Source organism: Belonocnema kinseyi, chromosome 8 (genome assembly GCF_010883055.1).
Source record: "Belonocnema kinseyi isolate 2016_QV_RU_SX_M_011 chromosome 8, B_treatae_v1, whole genome shotgun sequence".
Taxonomy (NCBI): domain Eukaryota; kingdom Metazoa; phylum Arthropoda; class Insecta; order Hymenoptera; family Cynipidae; genus Belonocnema; species Belonocnema kinseyi.
In genome coordinates, this window is record NC_046664.1 from 42,049,818 (window position 1) to 42,060,195 (window position 10,378).

Here is a 10,378-nt window from a genome sequence, read left to right on the forward strand (position 1 = left end):
AATGACAAATGTGATTGTTATAAACAAATTTTCAATTTCTGCAATTTCTAAAAATTTTTCGTACTTTTTTCACACGATTGTGTGGCTTGTCAGTACGAATTCAATGAAGAAAATTATAACTTTATGTCAAATGTGATTGTTATAAACAAATTCATAGTTTGAGAAATTTTTAAGAGTTTGCAATACTTTTTCTTGGAACGTGTCTTTTCGGATTGACAGTGGCAAAATCCGGGACTTCGAATTTATGTATGCAATTCGCTTATAGAAATCACATTTGCAATTAAAAAATAATTTAATTTTCAAAATTATGACTAGAAATCCAAACAAAGCACTTTTGAAAAAGATTCAGCATTTAAAAAAAAACTGCATTTTTTTAATTGCTTAAGCTGCCTTAAACAATTTTATATAACAAAAAGAATGGTAATTTATTATATTTTTTATGTTTGAATATTAGTCCAAATTAAATTAAAGACAAAAACCGCTCAATAAACATCTAAAACCATTAAAAAATATATTCGTTTGCTTATAATAATCCCAGAACCAAATAAGTGCCAAGAAAGAAAATGTCGAGGAGAGCAAAAAAAAAAAAACGTTCTCAAAATGCAAATTATTTTTTTTACCAAAAAAATGAGGAAGTACATTCTAAAGATGATAGAGCTTATTCGCTATATAAAAGAAATGTATATGAAAAAAAATGACGCCATTCTATTCTACTAGAAAAACTACATAAAGCCTGTGTTATCATTTTTTTATGATCTCAATTGGTAACATTGTATAAATAAACATTTACATAGCATAGAATTTATAAGCAAATTCTCCAGTACATAGATTTCATGGATTTTTTCCTGCAGAATCCAATAGCGCTGTTTGTTTTTCCGCATCTTGAATATTTAAAGAAACTGCATAGATAAAACTTTTGTTAACAATTTAAAAATCAAAATTTTTCACTGCAATGTGCGACGTATTTTTACAGAATTTTTAAGCCGAAAAAACGTGTTTTAAAAAAAGTTTTACTTAATTGGTTATGCCGTGACACCCTTCAGTTCTTAATAACAAATTATTTTTTTAATCCTACCTCCTATTTACAGAAAAAATTGCCTATAATCCAAGGGTTAACCACTATTGAATTTGGGTCCATGCCTATTTCTATTTTTGTTAATATTTTTTAAATATCTTTGAAATTCATTAAAATCGACTAAATTCAATGGATCTTTTTTGGATTTTCAATTTTTTTTTTTAATTCACTTTGAAGAGTTTTAAATTCACCAAAAATTCTTATGGATTTGATTAGATTCTCATTCACTAATTTGATTAAGTCCCATTTATCTGCATTCAATGGGATTTTTTAGGATATTAAAAATGTTGGTCCATTAACTTGAATTATTTTTCGTTCATATGAATGTCATCAAATTTTATTGAATCCCCCTAAATTCTTTTAAATTCACTCTAATTTTACTGGAATCAATGGAATATATGCATATATATTCTTTTCAATCAATTTGAATTCGTTTGGAATTTACCATTAATTCTTATTGATTTATCCTGAATCTATTTGAATTAGGTTTGAATTCTATTCCTTCTCATTTCACTCAATTCTATGGAAGTTTTGTAATTACATTTTTTCAATTAATTCACATTTTTCCTTGAATTATTTTAAATTTACTCCAATTTAACTAAAAGCAATGGAATCTTTTTGGTTTGAAAATGGTAAAAAATTCAACTGTATGTGGTTGAAAATTCATGTATTTTGTTAGAAATGTAAATATTTTGATGAAAAGTGAAAATTTGGTTGAAAATTTACTTTTCTATTGGCAATCAGTCTTTTTGGTTTAAGAATATGGTATAAAATTCAACTTTTTGGTTGAAAATAAACTTTTTTAATGAAAAATTTGTTCAAATTTGCTTGAAAAGTAACTTTAATGATGAAAATTAATATTTTTGGTATGAAAATTCAACAATTTGGTTGAAGATACATGTATTTGATTAAAAAATTAATTATTTTGTGGACAGTCCAAATTCGATCGAAAATTAACTTTTTAGTCGGAAATGTAAATCTTGTAGAAAATTCGTCTTTTTGGTTTGAAACTGCTAGAAACTTAAACTATTTGGTTCAAAATATTCTTTTTTGTAGAAAATAAGTCTTTTTGGTTCGAGAATGGTAGAAAATTTTTACTACTATTTGCTTAAAAATGAACTTTTTTGATGAAAATCAATAATTTTTGTATGAAAATTCAACCGTTTCGTTGAAAATTCATGAATTCGATAAGAATTTAAGAGGTCAAACCACTTAAGAATTTTCAAACAATCGAACTTTTTGTTGCTTAAATGTGTTTTATGGTCTTAAAAATAATATACCAAAATATGGAAGGCGGAAAAAATGAAAAAAATATCACCAAATTTTCAATTCTGCTGCAACACCTCTTAGGTATGGCCCGGTAATTTTAGAGCACTTAAAATTTTAAACGCCTTTTTCTCGAAACCACTTTCTTGGAACTGGCCGGAAACATAACTCGACCAAAATTCTCACCGATCGATCTGCAACTTTAAAAATATATTCAAAATTGCTTGTTCCAACGACGTGCGTAGGATTTTTTTTTATATTTCAATTTTTTTTTACAAACAATTTTGTAACGATCTTTTCATGAAATTTAAAACTTTTTTTCGAACGTGCACAATGTTGCGAAAAATCAATTTATCGATAAAAATCCTACGTACGTCTCTTGCTTTCGTTTTATAGAATCGAAAACTTTGGTTTTTTAAACCAGGTCAAAAATTGCGGCTCTTTTTTGAGCCAAACAAAATTCCTGAAATATGCCTATTTTTTCGTGCTCTGCAGTGGTTTAACCCCTTAAGCATTTTGATAGAAAGTCCAAATTTGGCCGAAAATTAACTTTTTTGTTGGAAATTTCACTGTAGAAAATTCGTCTTTTTGATTTGAAAATGCTAGAAACTTCGATTATTTGGTTGAAAATGAACTTTTCTGTTGAAAATTAATATTTTCTGTATGAAAATTGAATTATTTGATTAAAAAATCATGTAGTTTGTTGAAAATTTAACTATTTTGGTAAAAAAATCCCAATTTTCTTTAAAAGTACCTTTTTGGACTGAAAATTCGTACTTCTGGCTTGAAAATACATTTTTTTCGGTAGTGAAATTTCATATTTTTTAGGTAAAAATAAAAATGTTTGCGTAAAAAATGCGATTGAAAAATCTTACTTAAACTAATGCCTACTTCTTTTTTAATTAAGTTTTATTATTAATTATCAACTTAGTTATTATGATTTATAAATTATAAAATTAAGGAAGTGAAAAAGTAAATTTTTAGGTAACTTTAAGTAAATGTAGTAAATCACTTTTTATTTTTGTACAGAAATTTTATTTTCAAAGTTCATGTAACATTACTATTAATAGAATTTTTAAAAGAGAAAATATTCTTGATTATGAGAGCTCGTTTCTCGAAAAAATGAAAAAGAGAAGTGCTTTTTACTAACGGTTTTTAAATTAAAGTATAGAAACTTTTAAATGAATATTCATGTAATAATTTCCACTAAATATCTTTTAAAAGTTATTGTAAATTATTTGTAAATACTTTTACATTTTTTATAATTGTTTACCAAATTTTTATTTGTATAATTTTTTTACAAATGGTGAAAAGTTAGTATTTTCTGAAATTAATGACGCAATTAACAAATTTTGGTAGTAAAATTTTTTTTTTTAGAACACTTGGGAATTATTAATACAGTTTTAATTCGCTTAAACCATTTGTTTTATCTTGTAAATCGTGAAAGTTATTATTTTTCGAGATAAATGATACAGTTTATGAATTTCAGAGTAATATTTCTTATTTAAGATATTTGATAATTCTTTCAAAAATTTTCATTTGTTGAATCAATGTTTTTTCCTGGATATTGTGAAAAGTTATTTGATCCGACAGCGGAGCAAAGACTCTCGTTTTCGCTCTGTTCGGGAGGAATTAAACCAAGCGATTCCACGCCTGTAAATGGAGGGAGGGGGGGGGGAGGATCCGCATTCAAAGCATTCTGCTACATTTTGGCATAAAAGCGAAAAAAATGACGAAATAATTCAATTGCAATTGTCACTTATTAGATAGGGGTGTTTCGCCCCCCGGCGCTGGGAGGCTGTCCCTGAAACCCGCTGGAGGGCTCCGCCCCCAGGCGTACTATGAAGCCCCCAACCCCCCTTGTTTGGCCACAACTCCTTTTCGTCCTCATAGAATCTAAGTTGCCACACTTTTTCACTTCATACTGATCCTGTAATCAGTCATTTCAAAGTTACGATTGCCGCTTTGCATATGTGAAAACGTAAAAACTCGCTTTCGCTCCGCTGTCGGACAAAACAGTATGTGGACCTCGAGCAAAAACGCCCGTTTTCGCTCTCGGTTCACAGTGTACTCATTTACTCAAATTAATGACACAATTAACGAATTTTGGAGAGTAATAGTTTCATACAACGATATTTGGAAATTATTGAAATAATTTCCATTTGTTTACAAAATTTGTTTCCTCTATAAATCTTGAAAAGTTAATATGTTATGGAATTAATGACGCAATTATCTAGATCGATTTCATTGAGATAATAAAATATACTGATTAATAACCGAAATAATGTAAGAGATTCGAAAAAACTTAAATCTTCTCCAGCTTTCCTATGAAATGAAGTAAGTGATATTAATTGTTCAAGTAATTACAAAATGTTTTTCACAAAAAATATCACTATTTTAACATGTATTAACCGCGTCATTAATTCCAGAAAAAGATCACTATTATTTATAGCGGAATTAAATTGTTTAAATAATTGCCAAATAACTTAAGTAAAAATATATTGCTTTTAACATTCTTTAATATTGTGTCATTAACTCCGGAAAATACTAACTCTTCATGATTTGGAGTAAAAAAAATTGTACAAATATAAGTTGCTTTTAAAACAATTGCAAAATATGTTTTGCAAAAATATTATTTTTGAAATTCATCAACTATATCATTTATCCTGAAAAAGAATAATGTTTCACGAGTTACTTAGAAAAAATATATTGTTTAAACAAATTACAACTATTAAAATAATTCGGTTGTAAAAATTAGAAGTAATTAGATGGAAATTATTCCTGGAAAAATTCTTAAAAGGTGTCTAAACTTTAATTCAAAAAAAGTTAATATTGAGCGTCTAAAAAAAACGGAACTTCTTTTTTCAGAAAACGAACAAATTGTAGGGCATTGATCGCAAAAAATTTAATTTCGAAGTTTTGTACCACCTTAATCCCATATGAATGGATGTATCATAAGTATATCAAATTTTTCGAAGTAAATTATTAAATGGCAGAAATCACAAAAAAAATCGTTTAACATTATTCAAAAAAGCTAACATTCCTTATAAAAAGATTGTTTCTTCTTTTCTACATGGAAAAACTAATGTTTGATCTTTCCTTTATGTCCCCCCTTTTTCTTGAAAAATTACCCCATTGCGTGAACAAACAAAAGCGGAGCGGGCTATAATTAGTCAGTTCCCACCCACCGTCAGCCTCAAAATCGGCGCTATAGAAGAATTTCACTATATTTGAACTTTTTTTCTCGCTTTTTCGAATAAGTGAGAACTGCATTAATAGAAACCAGTAAGAAAATCTAACAATCCAAAATTGTTAAATTTGTTAGCAAAGAAATGAATTTTGAACTAAAATTAGGAACGTTGAACCAAAAAACTTAATCTTCAACCACAAAGATTAATTTTTTTACAAAAAAAAGACGAATTTTCAACGAAAAAAGAAAGATTTCTAACACAAAATGAAATAGCTGTATTTACAGTTAAAAAAAATAATTTTTAAACATACAAAACGACTTTTCAATCAAATATTTAAATTTTCAACCAAAGGAATAGTGTCCAACAAACAAATTAATTTTTCTCTAACAAGATTAATATTCTACCAAAAAATACAAATTTTGAACCAAATACAGTCAAACCTGGATTCCGTGATCCTCCATTTCATGTTTCCAAGAATTGACGCCGCGCGCTAGGGATGGATGAGAGGAGTTTCAAGAGGATGTGCGGTGCTCATTCAAGCGTCACAAAACAGAGAGAGAAACAAGAAAGAGAAAAAACAGGAGAGATACAAAATAGTTCCGAGACTCTGGATGCAAAGTCACGCTCAGTTCCAAAATATACATTAAATCCAGGCTTGACTGTGGCTGAGTTTTCAACCAAAGAAGATTCATTATCAACAAAATAAAGAGTAATTAAATTTTCAGTTGAAAAATTAATTTTCAACAAACAAAAAATGTTAATAGTTCGATTGTTAACCGAAGAAATGAATTTTCAACTATAATGGCTAAATTTTCAACGAAAAATGTAATAGTTGATATTTTAATCAAAAAATATTTTAACTTGAAAACATTAACGGTTGAGTTTAACCAAAGAAGACGAATTTAAAACAAAATAGTTAAAAATCCTCGATCAAAAAAGATTACTTTTCAACCAAGCAGTTAGATTTTCAATCAAAAAAAGATGAAATTTCTACAATAATAGACGATTTTTTTAAACAAAAAGACGAATCTTCAACCAAAAATTATTTTTCAATTAACAAAGAAAAAAAGTTCCATCCAAAGTATGGAACTTCATGTCAATTAGATGAATTTCATACAAAACAGTTGACTTTTTTATTTCTAATAAAATTGTTTAATTTCGAGCAAAATAATAAAATAAAGTTATATGCTCATTCCCTAAGCTTATAAATTATGCTAATAACATTTTTAAGGGCATCATTTATATTTAAATAATTGATACAAATCTGTACAATCTGAAAAATCAGGATAGAATATAAATTTAACAAATCAGGACAGCGATACAAAATCAGAACGTCTGTTTAACCTATACGTAAAATAAAATGTTGCATGAAAAAATCGAAATTCGAATTTTCTAAAAATGATATGTCTCTTCGTCTCAAAATTCGGATTCGGGAGTCAGTCACCTAGGTGAAAGGGTTATATATATAATTTATAGTAGATATAATAGACATAACATTGATATTTTTCATTTGTTTATTATACAGAAAAATTAACATAATAAGGGAAAAATATCATTGTATAGTCCACGATTTTTTAAAAAAATGGTTACATTTTTGACAAAAAAAAAGAAAAGTTTTTTGATTAAAAATGATAAATTAACAACAAAATTATTTTTTTAACAAACTAGTTCCATTTTCAACTAAGTAGTTAGATTTTTAACGAAAAATGTAATAGTTCATAATTTAACGAAAAAAGATTTTAATTTGAAACTAATTTTTAACTAATTGTTTAAAATAATAAGGTTAATCACTTTTTCGCCTGGGGACGACTAGACGCATCCTTCTTAAAAAGGCTTATCAAAAAGCGTCTGTATTTTTAAAATCCCAAAACAATACAATAAGAAAAGGTACATAATTATTTATTGCCCCCACTTGCAACCCTTTCGCTGGCAGCGCCGCCACATGCTTTCAAAATGGCCGGTCAGTTCCCCGTTCAGATTACTCCGAAACGTCGGGCGAACAGGTGGTTCACAGGTGTTAGTCACTGCGTGTGATTCCCTATATACAAGCCCGAACACCCCGGAAACTCCACCGTCAACTCTTCCTCGATTTTCGATTTCGAATTTCGCGCCGGAATCTCCTACCATTCAACAAAAAGAGAAGCGAGAAGCAACAATATAAAAGTCTAAAAAAATAAAGAAAAGTGCAGATCCAATACTGATAAAGAGCGCGAGTGCTCGAAAATCGACGATCCGCGCAAGGAAAGTTCGGCTCGCATCAGTGAAAACAGATTTCTCCGGTGGATACGTACAGCAGAATCGAGAACGTAAAACGTATTCGCTGGAAACCGCTTTTGGTCGCCCTGTCCCGTCGGGCTTAATTCTCGAATTCTCGATACGGGCCTAATGCGCTCCTTTCCGGGCTTTCGCGACGCCACTGGTTCATTCTGTGTCGGTGGTTCGGTGATTTCAACGCGTGGCCGAGAAATTCGACCAATGACCTTGATATCGGGTACAGTGGTACCATCAGGTGTTTCACGCGTGTTGCACGTTTAATACTTGGTTACACGTTATTCGTCTCGCATAACTAATCCTGAACCAACCTGAACGAAACTGATTAATTGTGAGCCAATATATCCGAATTGTGAAAAGTGCATGTCTCTGAAGATGACAAATTTTTGAAGATATTGGAAATTTCGTTTCATTGACTGCTTCTGGATTGTTGATTACATCGACTAAGGTGATTACTTTCAATATATTACAAGCGCGTATCCAGATAAGCAATATAGAGATAGAGAGTTATGACTAAGAGGTCGTTTATAAACCATTTGACCAATTTTAGACAACTTTTGACCCCTCCCCCCTCGTTGACAATCGCATTTTTGTCATACCCCCTCCCCCAAATTAATGTAGCCCAAAATTATATTTAAACTCAGGAAATAGGGTTATTTTTCATACGGAATAAAGCGTAATAATGGAGGAATGAATTCTTTCAAATCAAATCAAAAGTGAATTTTCTGACCAAAAAGTAACATTTTAAACAAGATACAATTTTTCTACCAAATAGTTGAATTTGAGAGTTGAAGGGATGTACAAAAAGGTCGAATATTTAACCTGGAAATATGATTTTTTAACAAAAAAGTTGATTTTCTACCAAAAAGTTAAATGTTCATAATAGTGGTTTAATTTTTAACCGAATAATTTAGTTCTCTATTAAATTGTTGAATCCCTAGCAACACCAGATTAATTTAGAGCCAAGGATTTCGATTCGAATTATATCTTTAATTTTCAACAAACAAAAATAACTATCTAACCAAAAAGAAGAATTTTCAACAAAATAAATACATTTTCTACCCAATAGTTAAATTTTAAACTTATAAAGGATAAATTTTTTATCAAAATTGGAACACTATATTTCTTAGATAAAAAAATTAATTTTCAACCAAAAAGTAAAATTTGAAACCAGAGAGGTGAATCGCCAAACAATATGAATATTTAACAAACTAGTTCAACTTTCAATGTAGCATAGTTGAATTTTCCTCGTAGTTAAATTTGCCACTGAAAATTTTTTTCACCAAGAAGATTGATGTTCTATCAAAAAAAGCAAATTTTAATCAAAATGGCTGAATTTTAAAGACGAAGGGACGAATTATCTATAAAAGGGTTGAATTTAGAACCCGAAAGTATGATTTTTTTAAAAAATAAGTTAAACTTTCATAAAATAAGTTTAACTTTTAACCAAATAATTAAATTCAAACGAAAAATATAGGGATTTTAAAGAAAAAAGTGAGTTTTCTACACCAAATTTTTTTTCGATTTTGACCAAAAGCGACAAATTGTCTACAAAATACATGAATTTCAACTGGAAAAGATTAATTTTCAACTAAACTGATGAATTTTGAAAATTTAATTTTCCCAAAAGATTTCTTAAACAGAAAGAATTATTTTTAAAAAATGGAATAATTATACTTGAAACTAAGAAACAAAAATTATCAACAAAATAGTTTTGAAAAAGAGATAAATTTATAACTAAAATGATCTTTTTAACAAAAGAGGTCAACCCAAAAGATGATTTTTCAACGCACAAAATTAAATTTATAAAAATTAAATACTTAATTTTTCAATCAAATAGTTGCATCCTAAACTAAAAATATGAATTTTTACCCGCAAATTAAAAAATATATCCCCCAACCGCATTATCCCCTTCCATACTAAAGTCACTCTGCAGTAGATAATGATCATACAGTAAATAATCATTAATTTAAAATACTAATGCATAAAAATAATTAAATTAATGTAATTAATAGTTAAGACGGTACGTATTAATACACAAATAAAATTAGACTGCATTATTTTTCTTATATTTGTGCTTACAATTAATGATTATCTATTGTAGTAGAAATATGTGAGTGTTTTCCCCTACACTTTTAGTTAAAAAAATTAATTCTCAACCAAAAAAACAACGAATTTTCAAGCAAAGAGATAATAAAATATATATATATTTAAAAATTTGTCATAAGGACAACCGCAGGATTTCGCCTGGAGCGGGTGCTAATCTGGAAAATTGCACCCGCTCCCAGCGAAATCGCGGTAAAAATTTCAGCCACAACCACGTCTCACGACCGTGAGATAGATGGTTACAGTCTGTAAAGGAATCAATACGACGATCCAGCAAAAGCCTCGTGCACCCTAAGAACATGGAGCGACCGAAGGACAACCGCCTTCTGCATTTTTCCCGCAAGTGTTTTAGCAAATTGTTGAAACACAGGGATGCTTTTTAGGCCATTAGCAAGTGAAAGCTTGGCACCTCCAAGAGCGCCGATGATAAGGACGATTAGTTTAACAGAATATTCCGGGTACAATCGTT

General features: G+C 29.1%; 1 protein-coding gene across 1 annotated transcript in view; it reads left to right on the top strand.

Moving 5' to 3' along the window:
• Positions 1-7,545: 7,545 nt before the first annotated feature.
• The window catches only part of LOC117178048 (hillarin), a 59,347-nt gene continuing 56,514 nt past the window's right edge, over positions 7,546-10,378 (top strand). Inside the window, exon 1 of the mRNA XM_033369255.1 lies at positions 7,546-8,251. The gene's annotated coding sequence lies outside the window, so the exon portion shown is untranslated. The remainder of the gene's footprint in view (positions 8,252-10,378) is intronic.